Here is an 18,536-nt window from a genome sequence, read left to right as displayed (position 1 = left end):
ATGTATTTCTCTTCTATAGAGAGAACTAACTCAAAATTTGAATATGAGGGATTCATGGAGCCAACAAAGCGTTGAGGAGGGCACCCCGTGGCAGTAGAAAGGTACTGTCATCAGGTGCCAGCAGGGGGCAGCAAATAGCAGTTGAGGATTGGAGTTTAGGATGTACACTTGAAGGAAGGGTAGAGATTTGGGGTGCCCAGCGCTGTAGTTATCTTGTTGCAGGGAATGAGATGGAAAAAATAGGGAAACTGAAACTCAGAACTCAAGGTTGTATCCAAAGGTCATTAGGTAGTTGTATAACCAGAGGGGTTTAAATATGTTTATTACAATTTAAGAATGTATTGAAGTGTGGCAAATACTTTAGAAACATTGTCACTAAAAGCAGGTAGGTTTTGGGAATGCCTGGGTGGCTCAGTCAGTTGAGCATCCGACTCTTGGTTTCGGCTCAAGTCCTAGACTCAGGGTTGTGAGATCAAGCTGCACTTTGGGCTCTGCACTCAGTGTGGAGTCTGCTTGAGATTCTCTCTCCCTCTCCTGCCTCTCCCACTCATTCTCTCATTCTCTCCCTCTCTTTCTCTCAAATAAATAGATAAATCATAAATAAATAAATAAATAAATAAATAAATAAATAAATAAAAGCAGTTACGCTTTGCATAAAGGTTAACGAGTATGAAGAACTGAATTTGTGTTATCCAGAAAACTCACTTTTCTGGAACATGCCAATTGCCAAGGTTACTATTTAAGTAATGTCTAACTAAACTAAGTATCTACAGATGTGTATGCAAATATGTGTGTGCCTGTATAGTAGGCAGAGAAAAGAGAAGAAGGGAAAGTAAGGAGGAACTAAGTGAAAGTGAGAGAGAGAAAAGTGAATCCACCCCAAACTTATTTTCCAAGTTTTCCCACAGTCTCCTTAAAAATAAGTTCTTCCTAACCTAAAGGTGTCCACACTTCTTCTGATCTCTAAGTTGAATATCTTTAAAAAGTTTTATGTGAATCCATTCAGCTCCTTTTTCAGTTACATTGGGATGAATAAAGCAAAAATTTTCTATTCTAAAAAAAGCCTGCAATGATTTTTTTTTCTCTCCACTCCTCTAACTTAACAAATAGTCGAAGCTAGAAAGTTCAAGGTTGGCAGGATTTTAGCTCTCCTGGAAGAAGGAAATTCATGCCAAATATTCAGGAAAACAATGGTTAAGTATTTTTAAAAGTATTAAAGCTTGAAATTATAGGTCTCCACGTGGGTAGAACACTTCCTTTTTGGTGTTGTGGGTATCTTTTGTAAAGCCAGCTCTGCTGAGGTGTTCCATGGTTAGGGTGTCAGCTATTCCAGTAAGGCCAAGGTGCTACTAAAAGAAAAGGACGGAGATATTAAAAACAAATAATTTTAGGGAGGGTTGTCAGTTGTGGATTTGCTGTGATAAATTGCCTTCACTTGGTTTCCTGAAATTATGAAAGCAGAAACATCTTGGTCATTAAAGATTTAGGGAGTTGTGGGAAAGGAGCAGAGGTGAATGGGAATTTGAAGTTGTTCATAATAAATCCTCAACTTGTCCTTCTGCCGTGTGCCCTTGTTTTCCACCGCTTGCCATGCTCTCTACAGTCTAAACACAGTCCTTTCTCTTCCCAGACTATCACAAGCCTCCCTGCCTCCCCGATTTCACTCATGCATCCTTGTAGAATGCTCCCACCCCCAGCATACTCACAGTGCTTCATCTAACAAACTCCAAAACCCCTATTTATATTTCAAAGGCCAGTCTAAATGTCATCTTTTCTGGAAGAATTCCTTGGTTTTTCTGAGATAGAAATAATCACGGAATTCTAAACACCCCTCTATTATAACACCTACCATAGGTTATTATAATTGTCTGTATACGTTGTCTCCCCAGTTAACTGTGACCTCTTTGATGACAGGGACTCTCATTTTAGATGACAGGGATTCTCAAGAATCTGTATCATCAGCATTGTGTCATGTGGTGTGACACATAGTAGGCACTTAGCAACTTTTGAAATTAATGAATAATTGATATTCTATTAATGATTTCATATAAATATACAATAACAAACATTTTAGGAACCGATGATTCTCAATATTGGTAAGATTGTATATTTTTAGTATAACCAAAATTACTTCTTTTTTGAGCAGTAATACTCAATGCTTACTGTCTTGAGGGGCTGCATAGCTTCCCAAAGAAGATCCTATTGTGTTATTCCAAATTTTGTATTCTAGCAGTTAGAAAACTGAGGTGACCACATGCAGCCAAGGTAGAAAACTGAGCCATGTATGAGGAGCTCCACCAGAGAAGCATCACCAGAGAAGTAAGATAGAAACTCCTTTGCAGAGATGATCTCAAATCTATAGCCCTCTACTAAGATGAAGCGCTTGTGTCATCTCAGACTCCCTCCTCTAGTTGAATTAACCATTTCCCTTCCATGTCATACTTACTTTCCTCTAACTTTGCACCCTCAACACTTCACTGCACTTGCCACTTTGTCTCTCTGCCTCCCCTTCTAGACTAACTCTCGCCCATACTAGGAGCTCAATAAATAATTAACAAAGGAATAAATGAGTGACTAAAGAAGAATTCGGGAAGGGGAACAGTGCCTTCTATATCCTTCTCCCAATTAGGGATCAAGGCAAAGATTTTTATCACAGTCTTTGAACGAATGGGCAATGAGTGGAACTCTGGCAAACACTTTGAATATTTGTTGGCAAAGCTTTAAAATTCACCAGTAGGACCTGATCTGCCAATTGTAAATTCTTTCATATACGATAGGTGTGTCAATAAAAATGTAGGATTATCCAAAATAAACTATGCAAGAATTAAGTAAGATGCTAGAGTGTTTCACGATGAAGTGTGAATTTGGGAAAACAATTCACAGTTCTGAGATGTAATATTCTCTCGTATTAAGAGAGCTAATGATTGTCACTTTTCATAACGTTTATTATGAATTAATGAAGATAACCCATGTAAAGTCAACGGCACAGTGTCTAAAATACAGTGACCACTCAAGTGTTAGCTACTCTTATTAATAACAATAATAATATAAACTTCAGCTCTGAGAATGCCTCTAACAACTGTTCTGTCCTACAGGATGAAGTTCAAATGTTTTAATTTGGTATTCCTCAAGGATCTAATTCCAATTTTCAACATAGCCTATTATTCTGGGATCTGCTTGGACTTCATAGCCTGTTCTCTTTGTCCTTATTTTTCTTCCATTGACAAGAACCTGAGTTCATTGACATGAACCAGGAGATTGAGACAGATCAAGGAGTTTCACAAGTCCTTTATTTTCCACCAAATGTGATTCCAAGTGCCACTCTTTCCAATACATCCCACTGAGAGAAAGGTGAGAATCTTCACTAGCCAGCATTGCTCACTGGGTCGTGGTTGGGGGAACGTAGAAATACACACAGAGGTTTTGCATGCAGCTTACAGCTGAGTCACTCTAGAAAGACCTCTCCAGCAAAATACCCCTTTCAGAACTTTTTGTGGGATAAAAATTGTGGCCCATAAATTGAACTTGGTTTTCAATGACTATCACCTCCTATAGTGAAATTTTATTACAATTTCTTTTTAATTTACTTGCTTCTACAGTTTGCATTCAAGGAAACTATCTTACTTGATCTATTTAAAGAAATATACATACTGAAATGATCCTAAACAAGGATGCCAGGGTGGCTCAGTCAGTTAAGTGTCTGCCTTCAGCTAGGGTCATGACCCCAGGGTCCTGGGATCGCTGCATGGGGCTCCCTGCTCAGTGGAAATCTGCTTGCTCCTTCTCCCTCTGCTGCTCCCCCTGCTTGTGTGCTTTCTCTCTCTCAAATAAATAAAATCTTAAAAAATAAAGAGCTTAAACAGAGGACCCTCAAGTGGGGAGATGTAATATAGTATATGCTCTCCATTAGTGTAGTTATAAGCATATCATACAGAAAAAGACACAGCAACCATGGTCTGTCTAGTTGAATGTATCAGTTAAGATGGTATTCGGTTACATGTAACAAAGACAGGATTATAGCCCTCTAAAACAAGTAGGACTTTGTTTCTGTTTTGTAATATGAAGTAGGAGGGATGCAGCATAATACCCATGTGGCTCTTCAAGGACCTCCTCAAAAGTTCAAGCTCATCTAACATCTTGCTCTACCATCCATAGTGTATGGGTTTGGTCCTTATTGTACAAGATGGCTCTTCCCCCAGACATTGTTCCTGTTTTCAGCACAGAAGCAGGGAAGGATTGAGAAGTGAAGACAAAAGTTGCTTGCCAGATGAAATGGTTTCCTTTCGTCAGGAATATAATTGCTTGCCCAGAAGCCTCCCCACCTCCACTAGAATTTTCTTGAATTCCAAGGTCTGGAACAGGTCCAGGTCGAATTGTCTAGCTGCAAAGGATCAGGGGAGGTGGACATTTCTAAATGGGCGTGTTGACACTTTTTACCGAAACAGTGCTAGTGGTAAAGCAGAAGTAAGAAGGGGAATAGTGAAATTAGGTAAGCAGCCTAATAGTGGTGGACATACTTAAGAACAATAATAATTCATTTGTTCCTGAAGGAAAATTTTTACAGCATTAAGTGTTGCTTGTGAAGTTTCCTGGGATCTCAACACCAACCCTCTCTTCATGATAGGATCTCTCGGTGATGCCTTTCCCTTAACTCAACGTCCACATTACTGCCCCTCTCCTCTTAGGGAGGTTTTTTCTCCCTCTCATTCCACTGAAAGTTTTCTCACGCTTTATGAGCCAAATCAAAAACAACTTTAAAGACTCCTGCAAACACCTACCCCTCTCCATTCACAGTGTGTCACTATAAAGCTTCTCATCCTCTCCACTCACTCCAGAAGAATATGCTAACGTATTAGCTGTATCTGGCTTTTATTATAATAACTTATTGATAATTAACTAATTATTAATCATTTATTTTTATTGAATGCTACGTTCCAGTGCTGAGTGCTTCATATGCATTATTTTATCTTCACAACAACACCTGCAGGAGTTTATTAGTATCTCCATTTTACTGATGAGTGGGGAACAGAGTTTTGAACCCAAGTCACACTGACTCCAGTGTCTGAGTTCTTCATCACTATGCTATTCATAAATTTCTCTTCTCAGAAATTATCATCTTTTTTGAAGACGAAGACTACTTCTTAAATTTGAATTTCTTTACTATATCCTTCCTTCATAGTACTGAGGCTTGTTCACTATCGGGGCTTACGGTTTCATTTTACAAATAAAGTGAGAATGAGGATAATTACTAGTCACAGAGCCAGGGCAAGAACTTTTTTTTTTCCCTCATCTAAGTCTACTTGTCTGTATATGACACCATAATATACTATTCAAGTTTTCAACAGATATTTACTGAGCACCTATCACAGGCCAGGCAGCATTTACATTTTGCTTATGTTGAAGGTGGATCCTTAAGGATTACAATCTTGTTCACTGGGAGGAAAAAACAATCCTAGAAAAGATAGGATGAAATGTTTTCATCTTTCAGCTTGGGGTTGTATGAAACTGTTGCTAGTTGTGGGTCCAAGGGAATGCTGGGATGAAATCCATCAACTCTGAGGTCATTTATCATTCTGCTGGTTTTCTGCCCCTGGTTTCTCCTCTGCTCCCTACAGACCATTTCCGATGTCATAACAGCAAAGCAGCTCTACAGAAGACATATGTTTGGAAATCCTCCATTTTCACTCTCCTGAGCTCTGAGTCACACCACCTCTCCCACCAGCCTCAGGATAAGTCTATCAGAGGACCTCACAAGACTTTTGGCATGTCAAAATTGTCATTATTTGCTATGCAATCTTTTTTTTCCCCCTAGGCTTTGCAGTCTTTGAAACTATTTGCGAAAAGAACTTCAGACAACTCAAGCTTTTATCCCAATAAGAGTAAGAAAAGCCTTTGCTCCTTGCCTTTGGGTGAGCCAAGCCCTCCATCCCCTCTGACATCCCAGAGTGCCCCACTAGAGGCTAGCCTGCATTGAACTCTATCTGTTAAAACAAAACAAAACAAAAAACCAAACCAAACCAAAACAACAACAACAACAACAACAACAACAACAACAACAACAACTCTTTGCAAGGGATCTTCCTGACACTGAAGTAAACATTGAGGTTATCTATCTCTTCAGATCTAAAGTAAATGTCCAGGTGTATACAGATGTCCTTAGTGGGAAGAAAGGAGGAGGAGAAAGACATCCATGGCCAGTGGTTGCTTATGGCCCCCATCAAAATCGCTATAGAGAAAACGAAGCAAACTGGCCAGTGTGGTAAATCATGTTGAAGATGGACTCCAAAGCTCCTTTTGTAGCCATTACGTAAGTGATAAAAATATACTTCCTACCTCCACAACATGGACACACTCTTACTTCTTCTTTTTCCTGGTCCTTTTTTAGAGAAGCTGAGGTGATAAAAATGCTCCTTGATGCAGACGTTTTGAATTATACATGCTTTTAGGAATGCATTTTAACAGAAATTCTTTTCTTTGAATCTTCACATCCACTTCTGAGAATACAGGGGTATTTATGCAAGGCCAATGAAGATGATTTCTTTCAAAAGATCTGGTTTGATTTGGCCCTGACTCTGAGGGAAAGAGGAGAAATAAGATGTCTAAAGAGGAAAGGCCATGTGTACCTAGAAGAGTCCACTTAATTACCTATAGGCGGTGACTTTGGTGCCCCTCTTCGGATCCCCTTGGCCTGCCCTTGACTGCAGCTGAAGCTATAGTGGATAATTTCCAGAGAGCTGAGACTCACCTCCCTCTACGAGCATCCTTTGGCTTCAGCTCTGCCTGGAAGGCTTCTCTGAAAGAACAGGAGTCCATTCAACTAGAAGTACAGCCTAGAAATTCAGGGAATTACTCTGGAGGTAATAATCAATGGAGGCAGGAGCTGGTAGGTAAATACATGCATCAGTATCTTTCCCTCAGATAGATGATCCTGAGGGACATTCTCCTACCTCTCAGCTGCCCCAGCAGGGGCTTCCATTGTTTACCCTGCCTTTGGCCTTCCCTCCTTCCCTGTCTTGCTCTCCCAGCTTCTTCATTCCTACTTCCTGGGGCCATCTCCCAGGTTCAGAAGCGCATGTCTGAAGTTCTTATAGGCCTAGAAAAAATTTTTTGATTAATTTTTCAGTAATCATGTTGACAGCACTCAAAAGCAGACTACAGGCAACGTCATACTTAAAACAACCGTCCTGGTGTAACAAAGGATTATGTAAAATTTATTAGCAGGAAGATTGCATACTCTGAACATCCCTGGCTCCTTTCTACTCTCACTCAACATAGACCTTTTGCCAGGCAGGATGTTCAGCAATGTGGTAGTCAGGCAATAACAAAATCAAGTATCCTGAAATTGAACTATATCCCATAGTATAGACATGTCTTAGACTATTGAGGTATTTGTAATTTCAACAAGAAAATGCCGTAGGCCTCACTTTGCCATAATCAGGTCTTTGTCACACGCTAATATTATACTTTAGGACTCTTTTGGCTGCAGCCTCTCTGACAGCATGCAATAACAGGCCGGTTAAATGCAGTTCAGCAGTGCATTGATAATTATCCTCATGTGGTCTGGCTTGGCACAGTACAGAAATGTTACGATTATCTTACTTGTCTCATGGTGTTGAGTCAGAATAAATTGAAAATCAAATAAATGAAAACTATGTCACTAAGGTCTTTGCTTTTCCCCCGGCTAATTCCTTCCCTCCAGGTCCACCTGTGAATGACATTCCATAACATTTAACTCAACAAATTTTGATGATTTTATTTACTTATCCTATATAACTAGATGAATGTTGAGGTGCAACATGCTTCATATGGAGTTGGTACTTAATACATATATATATGCTGGGTAATAAATCAATCCCTTAAATATTCAAGAAACCAATATAAAATGAAAGAGTCCACTTAATTGAAGACTTACAAAATCCCAATCAAATTCTGAACAACAAAAAGAGTCAAAACTGCTATTGGCTCTGCATTTCTCCTCTTCAGAGTTGGAAGCAAAGTCCCTAGAACTGGTGACGTTTCTCAGTTAAAACCACATTTCCTTCTGTCCAGAGCTGCAAATGTGTGTTCTCATCAAGTCGCAGAGTCTGCTCCCAGGCTGCCGAGTGATCCCACCCCTGGCCCTCGGAGCCTGTCTGTCTGGGACCAAGAGTTAAGTTAAATGAAGCCAATTGGCAATCCATTCCACTACCAGCATGAACAGCTTTATCATGTCAAAATGGTTCCTCTGCTTATTTCTCCCGAAAATTTATTTCCTGAAGATTTTGCCAGTCTGGCCAAATTTGCTGAGCTGGGAAATGCTTGGAAAAGACTGTAAGGAATGTTTTAACTCTGCCAGTGTTTTGTTTCCACTCAGAAAATCAAGCAGTACACCCCAAAGTGCAATGTGTTCATGAGCATCTTGTAGCCACATTGTAAAGTCTGCTCGTCTAACCAAGCTACCAAATCCCAAGGAGGAGTGCAAAGGCCAAACGACTCACAAGTCATGACGTTTCATTTTCGCGCTATTATTTACTGTTAGCTATAGTTCAGGGCTGAATGAACTTCGAGGAGTTTATTTCATTTAACCTTCACAGTGATCCTACAAATTCATTCTTTTCTTGTTATTTCTCTTTAGGAAACGCAGGCTGACAAAAATTCAGGGATTTTCCCAAAGTAATATAGTTAGAAAGTTAAGGTCAAGACAAAGCCAGATTTTAAATATTATGTGTAATTATGAAAATATCACCAAAAAAAAAAAAAAACCTTATTGATCAAGCAAAACTGAGTTTATTGCTTACTGATGTGAGAACTTACTACCTCAACAAAGATAAAATAATGTCTCAAGGTAGAAGGACAAAGCTAGGGTATTTATGAGGTTTGGAGGTCTGGGTTAAAGTGGATCTTTTGATTTGATTAGGGATTTTGACACAATACTTTAGGATAGGTGGATATAGCAAAGTGAAGATTTTAAGGCAGGGGTTTCAAGAGTCATGGAGATTAAATAATTATTTCATGGTATTTATTGAAAAACTGAACATTTTAAAATGTGCTTTAGGGAAGTTTCTAGAAGAAAGAGGAGTCATTTTTTGGAAACTTTAACTTCTCGGGCAAAAGTTTTCTAGAGTACTAAAACCATGTTGGAGAAGACATTGGAAGGAAAAGTCCTCTTATTGTGGAACAGTAATTGTCTAGATGTGGATGTTTTTAGTTTTCATCAGTATCAGACAATGGGTCTTGACTTATTATTTGGAAAATATGGTTACATGACTTACATCTCAAAGTATCAAAGATGAAAGTTTCCCAGGCTGAAGGATCCCCAAAATGAAAACTACCCACTTGTGATTAGAATCTATTTCAATAACTTCCAAGTTCACACCTACTGTTCTGCCTAAATTTCCCTACAATCCTTCAGAATGAGGATCTTTCAAAAGAGAAAAAGGTCACCTAGACCTAGAGACTGGAAATATTTAGACTTTTGGGGGAAAAAAAAGAATCCTTATATTCATTCAACCTACTGTATTCCCCCAAGGATTTCCAGACCGTAAAACTGTGCCTGTCATTTAAGATGTGCTCAGTAAAGATTTCTTGAATTAATGTTGAATGCACAGTAACTGATAATAATAGTAGTAATAAAAGTTAATATTGATATTTAATGAGTACTTACTCTGTACCAGATATCAAGCTAAGCATCGATAGATTTACTCTACCCAGGCACCTCAAGAAATGGTTACTGTTTAATTCCTATTTTCCAGAGGACAAAGCTGAGTTGGCAACAAAGTTAAAACACCCAAAGCCTATGAACAAAGAGGCAGAGCCTGGATTGGATAAATATGCCTAACTGTAAAGCTGAGAATGCTGAGCCCAACATCTTATTTGCCATGTTATGAAAAGGAAAGAGCAAAAGAATATTAGATTATGAGTTGGGAAGAAGAAAATTACAGCGTGGAAACCTTGATTCTAGGATTTCTACAAGTGTTTGGAGTGTATGTAAATTCCCGGCCTTGCTGTTTCTATCATGACACGTTTGTTTTGCTTTTGTTTTTAAGTTTCCTTCACACTTTGTACAAACTTTTATTGTTATAACAAACATCCCAGGGCAAGTCAAATCCTCCTCTCATGGGGTCTTTCCTACTAACCCATAAACTCTTTGAGGAAAGGAATCTTATCTTTGTATCAGTAGGACCAGGTATAAGGCTGGGCACAGATGTGAAACTCAATCAAAATATCTGTTGAAGAAATAATATGTGACTTTGTCATATTAAATAGCAACAAATAGCTAAAATGTAAAGGCCGAGGGTTTGTCTATTTGTTGGGCTTTGAAAGAGTCACATCAATAATACCTTAACTCTTCCCCACCCAAATTCTGAACATATCGAGAAATAAGACAGAATAATAAAGCAGACAGGCACTAAAATATCATCCTTACAATTGAATCTGTATTAATATAACTAAAAATATCATCCTTGTAACCAGTTTATAATAAAGCCGATTTTGGAGAACATAGCTTATATCCATTTTAGAGTGAGTTTCTTTATATTAAACTCTCAAATCAGCAGACATCTATGAAGTCACAGATAGTCCCAAAAAGCTGTGGTCTTCTGCATGTAGGAACAGAATCTTTTTCATTAAACTCATGCTCTCTGCAAGCAAGTGGGTTCCCCAGAAGAAAGAGGAGAGAAAGGGACTGAATTATTCAAACACAGCCATGGGGTGCAGTCTCTCCTCTACCCTGGGTAGGAGTCAGCGAGCGGCAGGTGGATTGTGCTAGTGAAGCAAGATCCACAGATTAGAAAACATAAGGAAAGGGTGTCTGTGGTTTTCCCAGTTTTATTTGGAGGCAACAAACACAGAGGGCATCTTGAGACTAGAACAAACTGTGCAACTACTCTGATACACTATCAGAGAGGGTGACAAGTTTCTGAAGGAAAAAAAAAGAAAGGGAAAAAAATAGCTACTAAGAGTTTGAGGAGAGAAGAAAATGACAATAAAGGGAGCCTGCAAAATTAGGAAGGGCTCTTTCACTGATGGAAGAACTACATTATTTTCCTGAAACAACTAATATTTATTGGTGCAGCTTCTATGAGGCTGACAGTAAAAGGCTCCTTTTCCAAATTTTATGTAAGATTCATAGAGGATACCCGATCTGCTCCTTCAAGGCTGTACTTTCCCAGGCTTCGAGATGGCGTCTTACTTATCCCTAGGGTCAACGCTGAAGGGATACGAGAAGCAATCCATCCATCAGTCAGTCTATCATTTACAAGCCCAACTTTGCTTGTGATACAAATGATCACAGACTAGCCTAGAGCTGGTATTTTCTCACAGGAGATGCTTTACAAAAAAAAAATCTGACCACCATGGAAGAGGAATCCCCCGTGTTTTCACAGCAGTGGCTTCAGTTTGGGAAAAGCACTGGAACCATTTACTGGCATTTCAGCAAATAAATGAGTGAAGGAAGAAAAAGCCATTATATTTTTAAGTTAGAAAATCCTAAAACCAGCATCACAGGGAGACTTAGAATTCAATTGTTTCCCTTACTGGAAACCATCTCCTAAATAATGCAAAGAGAAAGCTTCACGTACATCTTCAAAGAGTGTGTGTTATGAAAAGGCAAGAAAGCGGGCCGACCAGATCCCGGAAAATCCCAGTGTTGCTCTGGGAGGTGCCCGGGCCATCAGTGTGGGCTCTCCCCTAGGCAGAAGATTGTGCAAATAGGGGTCCAGTGCTCAGGCCTGAAAGCAAAAGGATCAGTTCAAGCATTCCTATCAGCTCAAGGTGCAAAAGATGCATGGGCTAAGAACCAGATTCTGAACACATCAGCTTCTGTTCTTGCGGCTAGTTTCTAGGCCCAGAGACTGGATATAATACGTTGAGAAGAGAAATATAAGAAGTCATCATAGGGAGGGGGATAAAAGGAATTTGGAGTTGGAGAGCTCACGATCTAAGTTCTAAATCTTCACTATCTATATGACCTTGGGAAAACCACTTAACCTCTGTGGGCCTCAGTTTACAAATCCATAAAATGGGAATACCAGCCCCTGCCATGCAAATTTATTGAGATGAACAAGGGAGATAATTATGTGGCTGCACTATGCAAACTGGAAGGTGCATTAAGTGATCCATGAAAGCTAATAGGGCAACTGCCTAGGAAACGAAACGAGAGGTCACAGCCAGGTTACTGCCTTTGACCATAGATAATAGCTTCTGAGCTTTGATTTTGATCTTCTTCCCTTTCTACTCTTGTGACTCTACTACTTTTCTAGGCATTTCTACATTGACCTTCTTTCAGGATCTGTTGTTCCTACAGTTTCCCTTGCGGGTTTGCCTTAAGTGACAGCATCTTAATTACCTGAGTACCCTCCTTTCTTTCTTTTCTTCCCCATTCAAAATTTACGAGTTTGCCTTCCCATTTGTTCAAAACGTTTTGTTTTCTATCAGGGAGGGGAAAGGAATGACTTACACTGAGCAAACTACTCACTAAAAGAGGTGCTTTATACATGATCTAATACAAGGGTTCTCAAAGTGCCATCCCTGGACCAGCAGCATGAGTACTTCCTGGGAATTTGTAAGAAATATAAATTATTAGCCCCTATTCCTGACCCGCAAAATCAAAAACTCTGGGATGGGGTCAGCAGTCTCTGTTTTAACAACTCTTCCAGGTGATTCTGTAAACCTACAAATTGGGAAGACATTGATCTAGTGCAACTGTCCTAACAAGCCAGCCAGAGAAGTATGATTCGCATTATACAGGTAAGAAAATTGGGTTTGAGAGGCTAAGCGACTTGCCTGAGGTCATATTCAAGCCAGCCCAGCCACAGAGCCTGGCTCAAGTCCATGCTGCCTCCCATAATGCCATAATGCCACCATAATCATGACTGAAAATAGCAGCTTACTCCTCAGAGATAATAGTATTCTAGCAGCCACCTGGTACAAGGCTGGAACACAGGGTGTGGAATCACTAGGACAAACACGCAAACCCTGACTGTGCATTTCCTAGCTCTGTGACTGTGGGGAATTCGTTCAACACCTGAGCCTTAATTTCTTCATCAGTGTAACTTTCATTTGATTTCATTTTCACCAATTTCACCAAGAAAAGTTCCAAAGAGTTCTCATTTATGGAAGAGTACATGACATTGAGGCATGGAAATTCTCTTACCCCCACTCCTGAAGATAAACTTTGTGTGTTCTGAAGCTCTTTAGAAGCATTCAAGTCTTATCGTCCAAGAGAAAGCATAATCAGCTGTTGTGTGTAAAGGAAAAGGAAGAGAAGCTGTAAAATAGGTGGTGTTACTTTCATACCCAGAGTTATGAACAAGCCTTCTTATCACCTCAACCTTCCACACCCAGAGTTATGAACAAACAAACTTAGCTCATCAATGAACCCAGCTCAATTGAAGACAACAAGATCTCTTACCCGATACAGGAGAAAGTGGAATAAACACTTCCATGTCTAGAAACAGAAAAGGAAAATAGCCCAGCCATTAGCTCACACACACACACACACACACACACACACACACACACAATTGTGTTGAAATCTGCAGTGGACAAACACCAGAATGGAGTCTGACTTGGTATTTCCCAGATGGCTGGAGCTGTGGAGCTTGATCCCCTGCTTAGGACCGATAGAGTCAAGAACATAGAGCTGTCATCTTGGGAGAATAAGCCAGGGGCCCACTTTTCTTACCTCAAGTCTAAATGGAAGAAATGTAACTTTTTTCTTTCAATGAACTTCAGTTTCCTCATCTGTAAAATAAGCATGAAATGAAATAATGTTTCTAGAATTGCATTGAGAACAATAACCTTTATAAATTCAACTTCATTGCCAACTCTTATTCATTTTTACAGGCTACCTAGAAAGCTGTGTTGAGAAGGATTCTGAAGCTCGTTGTCACAGCTGATTAGCAATGAATAGCATGGACATGGTACAAGGGGATAGAGGGTTGTCTTGAAGATAAAATCCAAACTACTTTACATGGTTTAAAATAAAGACTTTTGTGATTTGGCTGTTCCAGACTTTCTCCAGTTTTATTTTCTCTCTCAATCACTCACTTTATCCTTGACCACCCAATCTGATCTAACCAAAATGAATAATTTTCATTGCCTCTGAGATAGTATTAAATATTGTGTTCAGCCTGCAATGTTCTTGCTCTCTACTTTTTTTCCTTCCAACCTTTACCATGTTCTCATTTCCCACGTACACATGGGTGCGCACACACATGCCACATTTTCATGGCTTCTACCAAGATGATATCCTCTTGTGGTATGCTCCTTAGCACCTCATGATACTCCTAAAGTGTGATTATCTGCTTGCTCATCTTTCTCTTCACTGGACTACAATATCCTGGTCAGACGTCCTGTGCCTGCTGTCCCCCAAGAGAGAGCACTATGCCCCGCCCAGACTAAGCTCTGTGTAAATATTGTTGAATTAACCAAATTAATGAATCAGTGATATATGCATAAGATATTCAAGTTCACAAAGTAAGGAACTGGAATCAATGACTTCTCTCTACACAAGCCTGAAGCTATATGCAATTAAATTATTACATCCGTGGCTCAGTTTCCTAACTATTAAACAGAGAAAAAATAGTGCCTACCTAGGGGTGCTGTGAGTAAATACATATATGGAGAACACTTAAAAAGTGCTTGGCACTTAGTAAACACAATGTAAATATCAGCTTCTAGCATTATTACTTGTGATCAACCAGTTGTGTTGAAATCACTGGTACCTGGACAATTTCTACATTTTGGTCATAACAAGATAATGAGATTGAATATGTGAAAGTCTTTAAAATTAAGTAGTAAAACCAGGAATAGCAACTTTAGCACTTAATTCTCAAGCACTGATATTACTTATGCCCTAACCGGAATACCTCATTTCTTTTTTTTTTTTTTAAAGATTTTATTTATTTATTTGACAGAGATAGAGACAGCCAGCGACAGAGGGAACACAAGCAGGGGGAGTGGGAGAGGAAGAAACAGGCTCATAGCGGAGGAGCCTGATGTGGGGCTCGATCCCATAACGCTGGGATCACGCCCTGAGCCGAAGGCAGACGCTTAACCGCTGTGCCACTCAGGCGCCCCCAGAATACCTCATTTCTTAAGCACTTAAAGATTATGCATATAGATCACACAGTAAACTGAAACTGATTATAACATTAAGTGCCACACATAATACAACCAGTGCATGCTGTTTTATTATATTGAAACACATGTTGTTTTCCACCTTTGCCTGTTCTAGGGTGGTAGACAAAACCACTGCCTCCTATAATGCGCACTACCTACTGATACATTAGAATATTAAATGTGATTGGCTATAGCCAGCAAGTAATTTTTCTTACTTCATTTATTATCATCTATTATCATTTGCATAATCAGGATTTTGATATTCTTAAACATGATTACTTAGCAATATTGAGTATATACATATACGGTACTGGACTATGAGGAAAGTAGATATTGGGCCATGGCTGAAATCCGATCCAAACTTAACTCTCCAGGGCTCTCCTTGCTTTGGTGCTCAAATTCAGAATGATTGAAACTCTGAAATAATGACACGTCTTCCTTTCACACAATACATGTAAAATAGCATCAATTGAGGAATACTGAGCATCAGGGCCTTTAATAGGCTTAAATTCAGATCAAGATATTCATTTTTCCCTCACCTGCTGGAAAATGAAATGATATCCAGGTTCCTTGCAGAATCAAAAGTCAGTAATAGCTCATATACAAATACTAGTTGAAAAACTCACATGTAGATCCATTATTATAAATCTATAAAGATTATAGATTGTAAAGATAGTGGGAGAATGAAAAGTCACATTGGCCCTAAATAGCTGATAAAACTATGGATTTATGTACTCTTAACAGTATGTTTGCTTTAAGTAAGTTTCTCTAGAAATAAATATTGTCATTTTACATAAGTAAAGGCATGGGGAAAAAGAAACATCAGTTTCAAAAAACTTAAAGAACCAGTCCCATGACCCCGAGCAAAAACAGTCTTATTGATCGTTTTAGCTCCATGCTTTGCAAAGAGAGAAAAACATAGCAGACACTCAAGAAATGTCTGTTGTGTGGATCTGGGGTATTAAGAGGGAGAATATCTGATTCCTCATAGGATTAGTCAATTCCAATCAGTTATACAATTTATTTCAAAACATTTCTCAAGTGGTGCTTAATGTCATAAACTGCTATATTTTCTCCATGGAATGGCTTTCCATTTGAAGACCCAACAAGTTTAAATCCAAAGTTCATGATTCCAGATAAGTTTTCCTTAAAACAGCATAAAATGAATCAGAACTCATTGGCAAATAAACAAAGTAAGCAGAATTCAACTCTCAGAATAATTTCGTTTTCTGAAGGAAAATGCCTCTGCACCTGCACACTAGCTAAAACAAGTATGGTCAGATAAATAAGCAATGAATAGGAAATACTGATACCCTTCGTGGCACCCCCAGAAGAAAGAATATAGAAGGAGGAATGACTGAACAAGTTCACTCCCTCAGAAACCTGCATATGATATTGATATCAGCTTAGCAAACAGGAGGACAAAAAAGAACAAAAGACTTGGTTATTAAAGGATCTATGAGCCTGCAGAACCCTGCAGATCCTACAGAATCCACTTGAAAAGGTGCCGAGTAGTGAGTCTGTCACCACACACACTCCAATGACATATGGCCAATAGGCTCTTGGTAAATATTTAGTACACTGAAACTCGAGTCTCTGATGCCAAGCTACTAGGGTTACTAAGAGGTAGAGCCATTCTGACAAAGCCAGGGTTGCTGGTGACAGTGGTGCTGTGTTACAGAGCTCATATCTGCAAATTAAAATTAAAACTCACTCCATTCATATAACACAACTCCCGTCAGGAGACCTTGGTAGATTTTCTCTTTAGTTAAAGCTGTCTTCTACGGTTCACCAGCTTTAACACAGAGGGAAATTATATTGTTGGGCCTTCACATCTGTCTTACATACTCTACAGTAACTTGAGTTGCTGTTTGCTCTTAGAATTCCCTAGTCTCCAACCCAAAAGTCATGTTTACTTTTTGTCAGATTTGTCCCAATCTCATTATGATAACGTGGGAGAGATTCTGTGAAAGCTGGTCCAAGGTGGGAAAGGAAGTCTGTCTGACTACTGATGTATTAATTTTTTTTTTATCAAAGGTCTGAATTTTGGATGACTATAACAATGGCCCAATTCTTGTATAGCACTGAAGAAGTTTTAGAATGTTCAACAATCTACTAAATTCATCTCTACTTCCTACCACCCAATACTGTTGACTCACACCAAAAATTCAGGTCACAAAGAAAGTAACCAGACAAGGAGAGGAATGTTAATAATATTATTAGTTACTATTTTTGACTGCCTGTTTGTACCAGTCCTGTGCTAAATGTGGTGGGTACATTATTTCCTTTAATCTTCACAATAACTTTGTGTTAGCAGGTATTATTATCTACACTTTATAGAGGAGAAACTGAGACTTAGAAAAAGTCATCTGTCACAGTTGGAAAAGCCCAAAATTAGAACATAGGTTTGTCTGATGTAAAGCCTATGCTCTTTGCCACCAAACTGTGATGATAGAATCTCTGAACAGTCCTCCCAGGGGAAGGGTCCTATGTGACCAGGCAGGTTATACAGATGTGAGAAGCAGGCTGAGAGTAAGATAGAGACATAGCTACAAGAACTATTTTTTTCCTTTAAAGTAAAAAAAAAAATGATTAATTGCAATTGAAACTTTGTTATAGTATCAGGGATACGATTGGAGGGAACTGGGGGTGTTACTGTGGTGAAGCCAAAACTAGCAAAGACCAGGTGAGTCTCATGAGATTAGATCACATCCCAGTGTTGACCACGTGCTGAGGTAAATCCCAGAACAAGGTTCAAGACCAAGTAAGAGAAATCTGTTATATATCTGGAACCGGCATGTAACAGGGAGCAGGGCTAAGGTTTAGAACAAGGAAAGACAGACAAAAGCAGTGATGAGCAGAGCCCAAGGGAGAGAAGTTGAAAAGTTGGTGAAGGGTCTGCATCTCACCAGTAATGAACTTTGGCTGTGCTGAGGGGCAAGTCTTGCACTTGAAGCTGTATAGTTTATAATCTTATTGCAAGATTCTAAACATCTTTCTTAGAACATCTTCTAAGAAAGTCACTGGAGAGGGGTGGCCACAAAGTACATGATATTTCTCTTTGGATTCAGTCTTCTCTTATTTCCTGGGTACAAAATATATGTAAGACACACTTAAATGTATTTACCTGCTAGGGGGTGAAGGCCTTTATTAATTATTTATCCCCTCCTAGTATCTGGTCTTGGCATCTGTTCTTACCTCATTGCAAGGCAAATCACCCCCTATCAACCCTCCCCCTCCCACCCCCTCAACACATACAACATGCCCAGACTGGTTACCCTGGTTAATGCAATGGTCTTTAGGGCACAGTCTGACTCACAGTTCCAGGGTTTTCACTGGGATCTTAGCTCCCAGCCAACTAGCACGGCTGCCTGGAGGTCAGGTGACCAAGTCTGTGTTGCATTACTCATTGTCAAAATTTCAGCCAAATGAGG

This window comes from Ursus arctos, unplaced genomic scaffold, assembly GCF_023065955.2.
Source record: "Ursus arctos isolate Adak ecotype North America unplaced genomic scaffold, UrsArc2.0 scaffold_23, whole genome shotgun sequence".
In the NCBI taxonomy this organism is placed as follows: Eukaryota; Metazoa; Chordata; class Mammalia; order Carnivora; family Ursidae; genus Ursus; species Ursus arctos.
Note: the sequence above shows the minus strand (reverse complement) of the source record.